This window comes from Canis aureus, chromosome 2 (genome assembly GCF_053574225.1).
Source record: "Canis aureus isolate CA01 chromosome 2, VMU_Caureus_v.1.0, whole genome shotgun sequence".
NCBI classification, from domain to species: Eukaryota; Metazoa; Chordata; class Mammalia; order Carnivora; family Canidae; genus Canis; species Canis aureus.
In genome coordinates, this window is record NC_135612.1 from 8,900,268 (window position 1) to 8,916,900 (window position 16,633).

The 16,633-nt window shown below is 36.2% G+C and overlaps 1 long non-coding RNA gene across 2 annotated transcripts in view; it reads right to left on the minus strand.

Moving 5' to 3' along the window:
- Positions 1–8,220: 8,220 nt before the first annotated feature.
- The window catches only part of LOC144292665 (uncharacterized), a 31,716-nt gene continuing 23,303 nt past the window's right edge, over positions 8,221–16,633 (minus strand). The window contains exons 3-4 of one of the 2 annotated variants that reach the window (XR_013360021.1): positions 9,637–9,913; positions 8,221–9,048 (exon numbers count right to left, since the gene is read on the minus strand). This is a non-coding gene — a long non-coding RNA (uncharacterized LOC144292665). Of the gene's footprint in view, positions 9,914–16,633 lie in introns of both variants that reach the window. The other variant, XR_013360020.1, reaches the window with a different exon arrangement.

The following is a 16,633-nucleotide window of genomic DNA, read 5'->3' on the forward strand; positions in this document are numbered from 1 at the left end:
ATTATTTGTTCATATCTTCCGTTAGATCATTTGTTCTTCAAGAACAGAAATATTGCCCTCTTTATTTTTATATCCATGGCACTATGTTCAGCATCAATGCTGATGAGTCAGATGCAGAAAATTTGATCCAATCTCCTGGATGACAGTGTCCACAGCTCTGCTTACCCGTTCTTTAGTGAAACCAATGACAAATAAATAAATAAATAAATAAATAAATAAATAAATAAAGAAAGAAAGAAAGAAAGAAAGAAAGAAAGAAAGGCTAGCTGCTGAAAGCTTTCAGAAATGACCCTAAGGACAAACAACAAATGAAGAAACATCTATTCAAGGAAATCTATAAAAGTATAATAAGAAAGGTGAGCATGTGATATTTGAACCAAGAGTGCTTCCTCCTTTTCTCTCTCCTAGCTCTGCAAGGTGGAAAAACCTCTCCAGATCATTGCAGCTAAGACCACAGGCCCCCTTCTTGGCCACCTCCTTCTGACGAAGGCTTTTTTCCCATGGAAGAAAGGCCTTCAGTTCTTTGTCTCTTGCCCCACAGCTACCTGTTGCTGAGGCTAAGCCCCAGGAGATTCCTGAGGGAGAGGTGGGACTCTCTTCTTCCATCTAGTCCCCACTTGTATAATGGGGCTCTACTCTGAGTACGGAGTCCTGAGAATTACTGTGGTAACTGATTTACTTGCCCTAGTTTGTGAGGTAGAGGTACCACCCAGGAGAGACTAACCAAGAGAGCCTTAGGGGCTGCCCCCTACGCTGAGTGTTGAGCTTCCAGAGTGGGTGGTCACGCAGAGAGACACTTGCCATTTACCCACCCCCAGCCCTAGAGTCCTGTTTCACAGATTTTTGCCTCAAAAGAGAAGTGGACTGTAAAACAGACAGCCCCTTATCTCTTCCTGAAGGAACTGACTTCATTTTCAATGGAGCATGGAGAAATTCAAACAAAGGGTCTCTCAGGAACAGTGGAGGTTGTGGTGAAGGGCAACTGAGAAGAGATTTGTTGATTTCATGAAGAGGCAGCCTAGACTGTAAGGTAGACTGTAAGGTCACCACACCCAGCTCCGTAGCCCTGGTTGAAACAGTTTTCCTGGAGGGAGAATGGGGCCGTAAACCAATTCCTAATCTCTTCTCAAAGGACTGCACTTCATTTGCAGCAGCATAATGGAGAAGCTTAAGCCTAAGAGTGCTCTAATGAATGCTGGAGATTGGTAAAAGGCAATTGGGAGGAGATTCTTGAATATAATGAAGACATGACCTAGACTATTGGCCACCAAGTTTGTAAGAGAGAACTAGAGAATTAGATAGCTGGAAGAAGCTTTCCTGGGGTTCTAACAAATATCAGACACTGACCACAGAATCCATTTATTCTAGGGAGGCACCATTTGGTTGGATTAGTTTGTATGTGTTGAAACCACAGAGCAGTCCGCTGGCAATGAATGGAGTTTAAAGGCTAAGTGTGGTCACTGAAGGAGAGGAAGAGCACCTTATAAATACTGCTGTCATCCTAGAGTAGCTGTGGGCATATCTAAAGCTGTAACTTCCTACAGAGCAAAAACAGATCCGCAATATTATGTGTGAAGGGGTATGCATGGGGAATAGACTATGCTGAAATAATCCAGCCATTCACTAAACTCATTTTTTAAAATGGCAATAACATGCTTAGGAAGTGGAATAACCAGTACCCGGAATTTCTACAATATTATCTAAAATTTTCAGTTTCCCCTAAATTATAAGATGTGCAAAGAAACTAGAAAAACAAACCCCCAAATTGCAGAAACTGCCTATGAGAGTGACCAGCTAACAGATTTAACATTCACTTTTTGGCTCCAGAATTTCCATTTGGTTCTTTTTTGTTATTTTTATCTTCTTATTGACAGTCTTTATTTGATGGAACAGTGACATCATGCCTTCCTTTACTTCTTCAATCATGGTTTCCTTTAGTTCTTTGAACATTTGTGATGGCTGTTTTGAAGTCTTTTATGTGAAATCTGATTTCTTTGATGTGTTAGGCATTCTTCTCAAAACATAGAACCGAGAGGAAGAAAGTGACCAGGAGACCTCATAGGCATGCTGCTATTCTGTTACTTTTTAACGATGAACCTACTTTATAATCCAGTTTTGTTCCTCTATGGAGCTAACGACTACAATTCTATTACAATTCCCAAGGCCAAATTCACTCAAAAATATTTTCATATTCCGTCACATTATTGAGACTTTTCTGCCAACCTCTCTTCTTGACCACCTTATAGGCTACAAAATCCTGACCTTTCTCATCACATGAATTAAATATGAGACTTCACTGGGTATATTTTAAAAAGTCCTGAAAAAACATGATTTTTTTTTTTAAGATATATTAGATGTCATCCCTCTAGGAAACCCAAGTCTAGTTACTCCAAATAAAATACAAGATGGAGATTTCTATAGAATATCTTTAAAGATGAGATTTATTTTACTTATAGATATTAGGTTAACATAGTAAAGTTAGAACTAAATATATTTACTAAGTAACTTCCAAGTAGATGATGATATATTTTTATCTTAAGAGAAATATATAATTTACATATATATGTATATATCTCAGAATCCTCTTCTGTCTAATAAAATACTTATTTGATTTCTCATATTTAATAGTAAAATAATTTTTAGGCATATGTAAAAGAGAGTAGTGAGTTATGAAAGAACAACATGTATTATTACTTGGTTTGTATAGATCACTAGGATGTCTATTATGTTATTTCCCAGTTTGTATTTGGACTATTAATTATAAAAAAAATGAATCCCTATCAAATCAATGTCTTTGAGCCTCTTAAATAAATGCATTTTTATTAAAAAGTATCAATGCATATTTAAAAAATATGGTTATACAGAGAAATAAAAGTTCAGATTTGCACATTAACAGAGACTTTTACAAAGCCTACCAGAAGGGATGCCTGGGTGGCTCAGTGGTTGAGCGTCTGCCTTTGGCTCAGGTCCTGATTTGGGAGTCAAGTCCCACATCAGGTCCCCTGCATGAAGCCTCCTTATCCTTAAGCCTGTGTCTCTGTGTCTCTCATGAATAAATAAATAAAATCTTTAAAATAAAACCTACCAGAATTGTTTAGTGTTCATAATCATAATTGCCTTCTCATGGGTATTTTTTGTATGTCAGGTTAATTGAGTATTAAAACATTTAATAAGAAGAAAATAAAAATTGGACAAAGGATATGAAGGCTAAAAGTCAGCATTTTTAGGTACATGTTCAGCGATTTTTCACAAATGTCCATAATCATATAATCACTGCCAAAAACAAGATAAGTAGTACTTTAATCTCTCCAAAAGATTTACTAATGCTCATTTACATTTAGTCCTTTTAACCCTCTCCCAGCCCTGGCAACTACTGATCCCATTTCTGTTCCTGTAGTTTTTCTTTTTCAAGAATGTCATATGAAAGCAAGCCTACTGTATGTAGCATTTTGTGCCTGGGAACTCTCACTCAGCTTCTTTCACTTTTGAGATTCATCTATGTGGTTGTATGTATGGGCACTTCATTCCTTCCTTCCAGACGCTATTCCATCGTACAGGTATATCACAGCTAATTCAGCCATTCTCCAATTGCTGGGTTTTCTTCAGTTTTGGTAAATGTAAATAAAGCTGCTGTGAACATTTATACACTGACCTTGGTGCGGGCATATGTTTTCATTTATCTTGGATAAATGGAAAGATGTGAGCTGCTGGATAGTAACGTAAAGAACTCTCACAGCTTAACACTACCACAACCAACGAGGGACCCAATAAACATTGGGTAAAAGATTTGTGAATGGACACTTCAGTGAAGAAATTATGAACCAGTAAAATAAGCACATTAGAAAGTGCTCAACATGTCAGTCATCAAGGAAAGGCAAATTGAAGCTACAGTGAGATACCACTGTACAGCCACTAGAGTGGCTAAAATAGTGTCTAGGGCCTGATAATACAAAACAACTAACTGAACTTTAATATTTTATCGGAGGGGATGCAAAATGGTATAGTTACTTTGGAAAAGCGTTTTGGCACTTTCTTATAAAATTAAACATAAATTCTCCCAATTTTCCTACAACCAGTTTAAGTAAATGGCTCCACCTAGTGTATATGTAGAGAAAAACACTTATAAAATTGACATTTAATTTGGAAGAATTACAGCATGACAATTTTTGCCCAATTTTTTATTTAGACATTCTTATTATTTTTTTCATTCTTATTATTTTGAATCTGATTTCTGTGTGGTAGTTTGTGAGATCAAGGGAAGGAAATTCTGAAAAAAATTTAATATATAAAATAAAATTTTTTGGCATACTATTTTCTTCTTTAAAAAATACCACAAGTACATTTTTTATTGTGTAAAATACACATAACATGAAATTTACCATTTTAACTCTTTGTAAGTGTACAGTTCAGCTGCATTAAGTACATTCACACTGTTGTAAAGCCATCACCACTATCCGTCTCCAGAACTCTTCTTCATTCCACACTGAAACCCATACAAATTAAACATGAACTCCCCACCTCCTCCTCTCCCCAACTCCTGGTTACCTCTATTCTAATTTCTACTTCTATACATTTGAAAAGTGATATTTTATTCTTTTTCCAGATTTATTGAGATATTGACATATAACATTGGGTAAGTTTAAGGTGTACTGATTTGATGCACTTTTATATTGTGAAATGATCATATTAGTATTAGCTAACACCTCCATCATGTCTATAGTTAGTACTTCTCTTTTGGGGCCACACACTATTAAAAGAAGAAAGGGGGGAAGTGCTATATAATCTTGTATAAATTCCAGACACTGTATAATAAAAAAAACCTTGTTTTCTCGAAGATAAAATGATAAGTTGGAATAGAATAGTGAGAAAGCAAGGACATCCTAGGCTTCTAAATAAAAACTTTTGTTTTCATTTTGTATGTTAATAGTAGTATGAATATGTAAAATGAATATATGGGGAGATGGTTATGTAGGGCTCTGATTTTACTAGTTTGTTTATTTATCCTTCAAATTTTAATTCAGCATTTAACATGTGCCAGACCAATATGAAGCCCAACAGATGCAAAGATGAATATGAAGCATAGTTCTATCTTCTAGGAGTTCACATATATTCTGGGAATGACAGGAACTGTACATAAAAATAAAAATAACAAAAAGCATGAAAGAAGAAATTGTACAAACAGCAGTACATTTGTAGCTACATTGGTCCTCAAAAATTAACTACCTGATAAAAATTTATTTACATAAAATCTGTGTTTCATCTCAACTGTGTAATTACAGGAGAGCCCTGTGTAAATTTAGAAGAGGGATAAAGTTTCCATATGCACATTATAATAAAGATTCTTAAATTATCTTGAAAACTCAGTATTTTCAATTAACTTTGTAGAACAAGTTTGAATACAAACATTTGCTACAGCATGCAAGGTGCTACATACTTTTAGTACTTATAAGAAGTTGAATGGAATTTGAGAGTAAAAGAATATGCTTTTAAAAATTATTTTAAAAAAGGTTTTAAGTTATTCTTAACTAGCAATGTTAAGAACGAGAGAGACGTTTATTTCAAGGTACTTCTTTAATTCATTTAACATAAAGCTCTCTGATTCAGTGAACAGAATATTTTCTTAAATGGACACCTACACTCAATTATGCATATAAGGCAGAAACATTTGGGTAGTAGCAGATATCAGGGAGTTTGGTCCTTTAGGAGCATATCATTGTTTTTCTTCTATGTGCTAGGAAAATTACATTTTAGAAGACATCTTTGAAGAATAAAAGCATTTGTAATCCTATACACCAGAAGATTTAAAAAATATTCAACGGGTTCCATAAATTGAGTTAAAAACTTTGTAAGAGGGATACACACAAAATTCCCACATTTAAATACTGGATTTGAGAGAGAAGAACATTAATATAAGTCCTTGGAAAGCTGTTCTTGGGTCTGGACCTGTTCTTATCAGTGACCAGCTGTTCTGTTGTTTTTCTAAGGCTTGCTGCAACCAGGAACTGGTTTTATGCCTAATTTAGAATAGTCATGCCAAATGGTTGGAAAGCTTTAGGTTTCTCATATCGCCTAGCAGCGTGGGTCCCCAAAGAGCAGTGCGGGCCAAGATCATGATGTCATTCCCACTGTGGCCATGAGTAGTATTCAAAGGCTAAATTGTTTCTCACCTTGTTTAAAATATCTCGTTTAATCTATTGAGTATATTGCCTATGCTTAATTTTGCAGAACTATATCAAATATCTAGAGCATATTAAGAAACTTAACTTTAATTAATTTTTGGAATATTTTTTTCTACAGCATGTCAGTTTACATAAAAACTACTTAGCACAGTTTTGGTTCAACTCGTAATATAGCTAAATATAAAAATGCAGGGGATCCCTGGGTGGCGCAGCGGTTTGGCGCCTGCCTTTGGCCCAGGGCGCAATCCTGGAGACCTGGGATCGAATCCCACATCAGGCTCCCAGTGCATGGAGCCTGCTTCTCCCTCTGCCTGTGTCTCTGCCTCTCTCTCTCTCTGTGACTATCATAAAAAAAAAAAATATATATATATATAAAAATGCAATTTTCAGCTTTTAGAGAATAATTTCTATGACCTATTAACAGAAGAAACTTTCCATTAAGCATACATTAGGCATGGTTAGCACAAAGTATAGGAGATTTAGCCATAAGCCTTTACCCTATTTTTTAAATAAGTTTGAGTCTATTTAGTAGTAAAAATTCTGTATAAAAACAACAAATGGCTTCTAATAGGCTATAGACCCATGGTTCCTATGTGGCTACTTTGGTAATCTCTGTTCTTAGGAACTGTGGCTTGGTCCCATCTATATCCTATTTCAGCTTTTCTAATGGAAAGGAGTTTGTAGCCATGTGAATTTGTGTTTTATAAATTTCTTCACCCAGAGGAACTCGGTGTACATTTCATTACGACACCCTTACAACATTCTGATAACGTAAGAGGCAAAACTTGCTTTCTACAGCTTAAACATGAAGAAACTGATGTATGTTGAAGTTAAGTGGTTTAACGAAAGTCATTCAGAGGTTCAGGTCTGACTCTTACTTCCACCTCCTTTAACTTAAACCACATTCTTGACACAAAGCAGGATCATAGCAATCCCTGTTTTGCTTCCTTAGCTCCAGAGTTTCTGATTATTTAAATTCTTCAAATCAATATGCAAATAAATGTGACACTGTTGAAGAGATTGAGTTTTCTGCACATGTTTTATAGGGCAGTGTTTTGGAGGTAATCAGCATGTTCCTAAAGTTTTATGTTTAAATTTATCTTGCTAAATATGACTTTTCCTTTTATTGACATCTGCTTGGTCATCAGAATCATCATCTGCTTTTTCCTGCTGGTGACAGAGGAAGGGCATCAGCTTCAATGGGTTGAGTAGGATCGTTTTTATCTAAAGAAAACGTCTTAATTGCACAGATTTGTGTAATAGGGGCAGAAACCGATAAAGAAGTTCTTGGACAATTGATAAACACTTTGTGGTGGAAGCAAATAACCTAAACTCTGATATCTGAGAGAGATTGGAATTTCTCTGAATTGATGGGAAGAAAATGGCTCAGCTGTTATGATCCAGTTAGGGTTCTCCAGAAGAGGGCACTATGTTTCAAAGGTAGAACGAAAGATAAAAGGAACCCAGAACCAGACAAAGTCATTTCTCTAACCTTTCATGACTGAAGCTTTTTTTTTTTTTTTTTTTTTGAGGAAAGATAGGAAATTAACACAAAGCTATAAACTATACAGCTATAATTTACTTCAAATTTATTAGAGAAATATATGGTAAAATTTAAGATGTTAAGGTTTCTTGCTATAAATACCTTTTTCTTATTTTCAAAAGTCACCAATGAAAGTGCTAAAAACATTTAAATAGTCTAAACCAGGCAGGCTAGACAATAAGGCTGTGCAGCACTGTCTCAAGCACTAGCCTAGCGTGAGCTCATTGTGAACAGAATCATCTCCTGAGTGATTCCTATTAGGCCTGACGTATACATACTCATTTTAAAGGGGCTCCTGGTCTCCTTACTGAAAGTGCCCTGTAATAATTTCTCTCTCATTCTTAATGACTTGATAATAATGAAAAACTAAGTGATTGCTATTTTGAAACTATTTGGATATTATAAGTATGACACTGTAATTAAATATGGTCTATCATATTGCAGGACTTAAAATACGTTTTGATGTTTTTATTCCTCACTAATATTTGGAATGGGTCATGTTACTGGCCAGGCACTGTTTGATGAAATATGAAGTCTCTGTGCTGATACTGAACAAGGGTTTATGGGGACCCACCCATTTTAGCCATTGTCCTAGGAGCATGGGTGAAGTGCTTGGATTATAAAGCAGTTCAAACAACAACTTGGTACATATAGTTTTAATTTGATCATTTTAAACCAAAATAGTTCAGCCAAACAAGCAATTAGTTCAACCTTAAAATGGAGAAATCTCTCTTTTAAAAGCAAATTAACTGTTTGGCCAACTGGAGAGACAGGTTATTTTCAAGAAAGTAGCTAAACTGTGTCTTGTAGGTGGGCACAATCTCAGTTGTTAAAACTCTGATTCTCATTCATTCAACTGAATCAGATATATAGTCACAGACAGTTGTTTTTTTTCTTTTCCTTTACATTATGTCTATCACCTATTTCTTTTTTCTTCAAGGGTTGTGCATTTTAGTTTTCCAGTGGCCTAGCAACTATCATCCGTACAAAGAATGCAGGTTCTAAGTGGTGAGTGCCATCCTAAAAAATACAGTGACAAGTGGAAGATAAGAAAATCCTATATCATAACTTCAGGAACATCTAGGTGAAAATCTCCAGGCTGAATTTGAATTTAAGGGTGTATTGAACGTATACATTTGTAGTGGTTTTATTTTTGCTTTCTCTTGGGATATTCTAGGCCGTCTTCTCTGTTTTTTTCCTAGTTGGTGATCCAGGATTGTTACTTCAGTTAGGCCAAACTGAATATGTCGAGTTCAGAAGGCTTCATCTGTGTATCTGACTTCAACGTCCTACAAGTCTTCTTAGTCCCTGTTCCATAGACTTGGGCTTTGAAAAAACAAAACGGTAAAATGTAAACAGAAATAGCCTCATCCAAAGGTATCCCCTTGAGGCACAATTTGCAGTGTAATGAAAATTACGAAATGCAAGGGACTTGGTAAAAATCTCCTCTTATTCTCTGCTCAGTCCTCGAGAGGAACATTAACCATCCCATAAATTTACTTTGCTTGCATCAGCATTCCTGTGGCAGGTTAAAGAAGAGCTACGTTAATATTGAAGTTTCATGGTTTTCCCAAATAATTTGTCACAAGGTACAACATTACTTGGTTTAGGGCATAATATGGAGACTCTAAAATAACGCATCCTGGCCATTCAGTAAACATTCTTAATGATCTTGTTTTGAAAAGAAGAGCTGGGTAGCCCCTGTTGGCCTGTTGTTTTCCTTGCCCAGGAGATACAGCCCGGCAGACTCAGTGCAGTTAATCAGGAGTTTTGCTTAGCCCTTTGTCCTTTCTTCTGGGAGATCATTCACACGCCATCTCTCCACAGTGCTTGCCCATGTAGCAATGCATACCAACTATAACCAGGTAGGGAGGTTTAAGTGTGTCAAATCTGGCTGTGAACATTTGTACCCACCAGAGGGCCCAAGAGGGGCAACCAGCCAGCAACTCTCTTTTCATCCTTCCTCAGATTGGGCTTTAGGGAGCTTAAATCCTCCCCTGCCAATGACCCAGACCCACTGGTTCCTGCCACGTCTTCCTTGCTTGGTATACTATATTTCTGCCCAGCCTGGTTTAAGGGTTCCATGGAGATGAAGGGACCCAGATAAAGGACTGGAAGTGATGCTTGGAAGGAGACAAGCAGCAGAAGAAAGTTTTTCAATAGTCCTGCATTTGTTCCGCATCGTGAAGATCTGGGTACAAAAACATAGATAAAAATCTAACAATGGAGAAGTTGTGACAGAGGATTCAGAATAACAAAAACAAATAGTAAGATGGTAACTGGTTACTTTATTCAGAAGAAAATAAATTTCGTCCACACTAGGGATGAAATTAAGAGCAATAACAAACTAGTTAAACATTAAGGATAATATATATATTTTTTTCTTTAAAATTTGCAATAGTTTGGATGTAAAGCTTTTCCAACATAGTTACCCCACAATGTTAGTAGCACATGAATTTTAAAAATACTCAAATATAAAAAGGAGTGGGATTTACAAAGGAAGCTCACATGTAATTAAGGACTGCGCTGGAGAACTGGAATCCATACTGTGTTTAAAGGATTCAAAGCTATGTTAGTCATGAATCATGAAGTTGTAAGTGTTAAAAGCACACGTCAAACTAGTTAAAGAAAACAACAAGATTCGTTGGCACACATTCCTGGGATTGAAGAGAGATGGTTCAGATATAAGAAATTAAAATAATCAGAATGCTTTTTGTCTCCATTCTTGTTTCTACTTGTGCGTAGGTTTTATTGTAGAAATAGATTTTTTTTTTTTTTCTCTTATGGCCGGGAAGAAGATTGCTGCTAGCTCAAACTTAACATCCAGCCAGATAGACTCTCAGTGGGGAAAGTCTTAATATCTCTAGATGAGTGCCAAATTCTTAACACTCCTGCTCGAGTCTTATGAAACACCCTGGGCCCGCCTCGGTTATGTGGCCACTCTGAAGTAAGGAAGAGTGCTGTGGAACAGTCCAAACCAGAACACATGGGCAAAAACTTTGTGCTGTTACCACGGAAGGGAGAAGAAATACTAAGCAGGCAAACCAAAAAATTCCCTATCACAGTGATATTTTTATTTTTATTTTTTTCATAGTGATATTTTTAATTTTAATTTTTAATTTTTAATATTTAATTTAATTAAATATTTTTAATTGGGTGTGATGGAAAAGATAATTTATGAACATGGTTTGGTTTAGTTTTTGGTTTTGTTTTTGTAATTAAGTGAGGCCACTTTACTGGCAAAATACCATAGAAAATATATTTTATAATTACAGGTAAAATGGAAAGAGGGTGTAGCCTACTTGTTAATGATCTTCGTGTTCAATCTTCTTTATAAATTGTTGAGTAGTTGGCATGCCTGGGTGGCTCATTCGGTTTCGTCTGACTCTTGATTTTGGCTCAGGTCATGATCTCAGGGTTGTGTTAGGGCTCCCTGGGAGTGGAGCCTGCTTAATTAAGATTCTTTCTCTCTCCCTCCTCTCCTCCTTGCTTCCTTACTCACCTGCATTCTCTCTCTCTCAAAACAAAACAAAACAAATTTTGAGTAGTTAAAAAATAAAAACTATTTGAATGTGACTACACTTGCAACTCTTAAAGACAAATGGCATTGAAGGAAAAGTATGGCAATTTCAATTAACTGACTCAAGTGGCAGCAATATGTATATGTAAATAAAGTTTTCATAACAGAAGCTTATTGATTCTGATTTGTGGTTACAGCACACTGATGTTCAACATCCAAAATGATAGGGCTGTCCCAATAACGGTCAGGGTACATAAAATGAAGGTAAGTCCTCGGAGCAGCTGCTCTCCTTTAAAATTTGCATCTACTTAATAATTATTATTAAAAACAGATTTTGAAACCTGTGCTTCTATCTGTATATAGAGAGATTTGACATATCTTCGAGGTATATATGTTCTAACCCTTAATTATGTAATATTTAAGAAAAAGTTGATTAAGTCTTTACAGAGAAGATTTTTAATTTAATTTAATTTAATTTTTTATTTTACAGAGAAGGTTTTATACCTAGGTCATAGACAACAGGTAATATTACCGGTTCACATATTTGTTATTCTCAGTAGCTGTTACCAATCTTCAGCTGTTGAAAAAGGTGATTTCTAGAAGTGTCTATCTAGAAGTTAACAATTTTAACAAATTCAGGGCCAACTTTGCACCAAGTTTGTTGATATTAAAAGACATACACATTAGTGAACTGGAGGGAAATACATATTAAGATTCACCAGAGATTTTAAAAAAATAGTTAAAAAATACAACTTATTTTGAAAGTCTAGGAAGAAGAATATTCTTCCTCCTTGGGATAGCTAATTCTTTTTTTTTTTTTTAATTTTTATTTATTTATGATAGAGAGAGAGAGAGAGAGGCAGAGACACAGTCTCCATGCACCGGGAGCCCGATGTGGGATTCGATCCCGGGTCTCCAGGATCGCGCCCTGGGCCAAAGGCAGGTGCCAAACCGCTGCGCCACCCAGGGATCCCCAGGATAGCTAATTCTAATTTAAAAACTAATTTGTGAATTAAGAGAAAAAGTTCAGTATAGTTACTACCTGTCACCATACAAAATTATTACAGACCTTGTACAGTATATAGAATTGTTGAATCACTGCGTTGTACACCTGAGACTAACATAACATTATATGTCAATGTATACTTCAATTTAAAAAAGAGAAAGTGACAGAAAGGAAAGCTTGCTTTCTTTTTATTCTCCTTAGTCCATGAAAAAAAAATTAAGTGAAAACAATAGCTGCATAGCCTCATATTTTGTTTCTCTTTTGATGTAGAATTTCACATTTATAATAAATAATATTTCTATTAAAGTATATATATTTCCTAATGAAGAAACTCTTCAGAATATATAAATGGACTTTTGTAGTCACATGAACCTCTAATTATTTTATTTTGGTGATGCTGCTAGATCCATCTAACTTTAATATATTTCTCATGATTAATCTATTGAACCAGAAATTATTTTTTGCCCCAATAACTTCATGAGATCTTATCAAATTACTCTGGTTCTTTTGTAGCTACAAAAAAAGGAAAATAAAAATTTTTAGGAAGGATATTCCATATACTTTTCAATAATACTGACAATGTAGCTTCCTAAAAACTATTTAAAGATAATATAAAATGTATATTTAGATTGTCTATTAACTCCCTGAAATAAGTCTGTTTAATAAATGATCAGGTTACATGAATATTGTATTCATTTAACAAATATTTATTGGGCACCAATTTTGTGGTAAGTCCTATTGATGCCCTGGGATCACAGTCATAGTCATGAGCATCTGTTGTGTGGATCTTAGGTTTCCAGATGACAGGTAAATGAATAAATAAGATACTTTCAAATGATGATAAATGCTGTATAGACAATAAAGTTGAGTAATGGGATAGTGTGTGCTCACGTTTGAACCTCAGATCCTTGGTTTAGGAAATGAGACTACTTTAGATTAGTCAGGAAAGGCCTTTCTGAAGCATTAATACCATCAGGAATCACTTAATTTACTCTTTCATCAGTGTTTTGGAAAGTACAACGTCTATATCCAAAGAGGAGATCAGAAATGTAATTAAAGATTTACCATTGAAAAATCATCAGGCCTCGACTAGATGGTTATAAGGCTCTGATCTGTTTATAGTGAAAATGACCCTGCTGACAGCTAGTTTGTGATAGTGGAACTGAGAATTGAAACAGAAACCACAACTTCTCGAAGGATACTGCATCATGCCTTGCAAAACAGATAAGTTTGCTTCTGAGCGAAACTATGAGGTCTGTTATGGATATAACACCAGTTTGTTCAGACCCATTACATTTAAGGGTAAGACCACAGGCAATCTGATCCAATAGCAACTCCTCAGGAATTCTCTAAAGAAGAACCACTGACTACTCTAGTAATTCCCTAGTTTATGAATTGACCAATCTTGCCTACACCATCCTATTTCTAATGCCAGTCTCCCAAACCTTGCAAAATTCTTTCCCAGCTTCCTACTTTTGATAGACCCATTTCCCTAAGGTATGCAGTCTTGCAGGTCATTAGTGAAGCACCTACTTGTGCTGAATGCAGGTGTATTCTAGGTGATTTTTGACTGCTGGGAATTGACAAAAGGTAATTCCTATACTATTTTAAACTATTCCAGATAATTTACCACCTTCCTTTAGAAAGCAGTAATTCAATAGGTGGATAGCAGTTAGAATATCTAAAAAGAACTTCCTTCTGTTAACCAGCTCCCGGAAGAAATTAGAAAGGATATATTTTTTCATTTCAGCTTTCTGAAACAATATACAAGTACACATGATAGCAGAAATGCTGAATTGTCATCATGTATTTGAAATGTTCCAAGGTTCTGAAGCAATGTCATTAAAACTTGAGTATACCATGAATATCTTCTGTCATAGGGCTATTGGTTACCAGGTTAACAACTCTTGGATTCAATGAATGTGCATTAGATAATTACAAAGATGTGGAATTTCAACTTTTAGAACATATCTCTTGGCTTTGAGAAACCCAGGTGTTTGGAGCTAACGAGCTCTGCTGTAGCATGACCCTTGTATTTAGGAGACTCATCCCTAGTATCCAATTTATTCTGAGGAAAACCAGCTGACTCCTTTAGTTGGCATTGTAAATTGGAAGAGTGCTCGTTTGGTGAGCAGAGCAATGTCGCAAGCAATTCCATCTCGTGTAAGTAAAGCAGTGCACGTCTCTGTGAAGCCCCTCTGGGACCAAGGCCAAGTAAGCAGCAGGTGTGTTGCACAGAGCAGCAAAAAGGGCAGGAGCTCTGCAGAGTGCATAGCTCCTCGCATCTACTTGGAGAGTAAAGCTGAGTCAACCAGAATGTTATTTTCCTTAGGGAAAGCCAACCTATACAAAGGTAAGTGGAATGTAACAGGCTTTAGGACGATGCTTCTCAACGTTGGCTGCACAGTGCACACATCTGGAAGCTTCAAAAAAATTCCTGATGCCCACGGGCACCTGAGTGGCTCTTCCATTAAGCCTCCAACTCTTGATTTCGCTCTGGTAGTGACCTCGGGGTGGTGAGATCCAGTCTTGTGTCAGGCTCTGTGCTGAGCGTGGAGTCTGCTAAAGATTCTCTCTCTCTCCTCTGCCCCTCTCCCCCCACCCTCTGCTCACACACACACACACACACACACATACACACATGTTCTCTCTCTTTCAAAAAAAAAAAATTCCCAATGCCCCAATCACACTCCACACCAATTAAATCGCAGTCTCCAAGGATGAGACCCAGGCATTTATTAAAGTTCCCCAGAGAATTACAGTATGTGGTCACAGCTGAGAACCACTCTTTAGGAATAAACTGACTTCAGTGCAGTAGGATGTCACTTAGAAAAACAATAGAATATTTCAGAATGGGTAAAACATACCAATAGAACCTCCCCTTTTCCACCCTACCCACCCACCCCCTGCCCCGCAACAAACAGGCAAGCAGCTTCTTACAGCTTTGTGTTAAAAAGGGTATTTCTGGGTGGTGGTGCTAAAGGGTATAGGAACACATTTGAAACCATCCTATTAGTCAACATCACGCTCAATGCCCTACCAGTCAGTTCTACATTTGCCCCTTTTCTCTACCAGACATAATTAATTTCGAGCTTGAAATTTTGTGAACTTTCTAACATATGAAACATCTGTATTGATTAAGCATGTTGAGTAATCAATATTTATCCATTTTAAATTTTTTCCTTTTTGAGTATAATTGACACACTATGTTACATTAGCTTCAAGTGTACAACTTAGTGACTTGGCCGTTCATACACCGTGCTGTGTTCACCACGAGGGTAGCTGCCCTCTGTCTTGTTAAATTGCTATTCTGATATCATTGACTGCATTCTTTATAGGCTGTACCATTTACTTCTGTGACTTATTCAGTCCAGAACTGGAAGACTGCTTCCTCTTCTATTTCCCTTTCTCCTATTTTGCCAAACCTCCCACCACCCTCCCCTCTGGCAACCATCAGTTTGTTCTCTGTATTTATACCTTTAGTGCTGCTTTTTTGTTTATTCATTCTTTTTCTTTTTGATTCCACTTATGAGTGAAATATAGGGTATTTGTCTTTCTCAGTCCGACTTATTTTGCTTAGTATAATCCTCTCTAGGTCCATCTATGTGTCTCAAATGGCATGATCCCATCCTTTTTTATGGCTGCATAATATTCCATTGCATGTGTGTACATGTATGTGTGTGTATCACATTTTCCTTATCCATTCACTTATAGGTTGGCACTTAGGTTGCCCACATCTTGGCTGTTGTAAAGAATTCTACAATAAACATAGGGGTGTATATACCTTCTCAAATTAGTGTTTTCTTTTTCTTTGGGTAAATACCCAGTAGTGAAATTACTGGATTTTACGGTATTTCTAGTTCTTTTTTTTTTTTTTTAGGAAACTTGATACTATTTATACAGTGGCTGTACCAGTTTACATTCCTACCAACGGGTTTCACTTGTTAATCAGTATCTATGAAAGAACAGAATTTCTAATTAATTTGACAGGATTTTCAGCTTGTATTATTAGAATGCTCTTCTAGTGGTTATCACTGGGTTATTTTTCGTTGGAAGTTGTGTTAAGTCTTTAACCAACTGGTAATTTAGTGATATTTATAAGTATCCGCTTGGTTAGTAGTTTGGGTTTTTGTGTTAGATCTGCTTGAATTCTGGTTAGCTGTGCGTTCTTTGTAAATTAAGTACATCTCTTGCCTCCTTTTCTCTATATCTGCAAAAGTGGGATATGTATGTCTAATGCACGGAGTATAGAGTTAAATGACAAAGCACATGAAAAGTGCTTTGCAAAGTGCCTGACAAATAATAAGTACAAGTGATAGCCATTATTATTCAATTTTAGTAATACTATGCACATTGCTAGAATCAGGAGTAACAAAAGGCTCTCA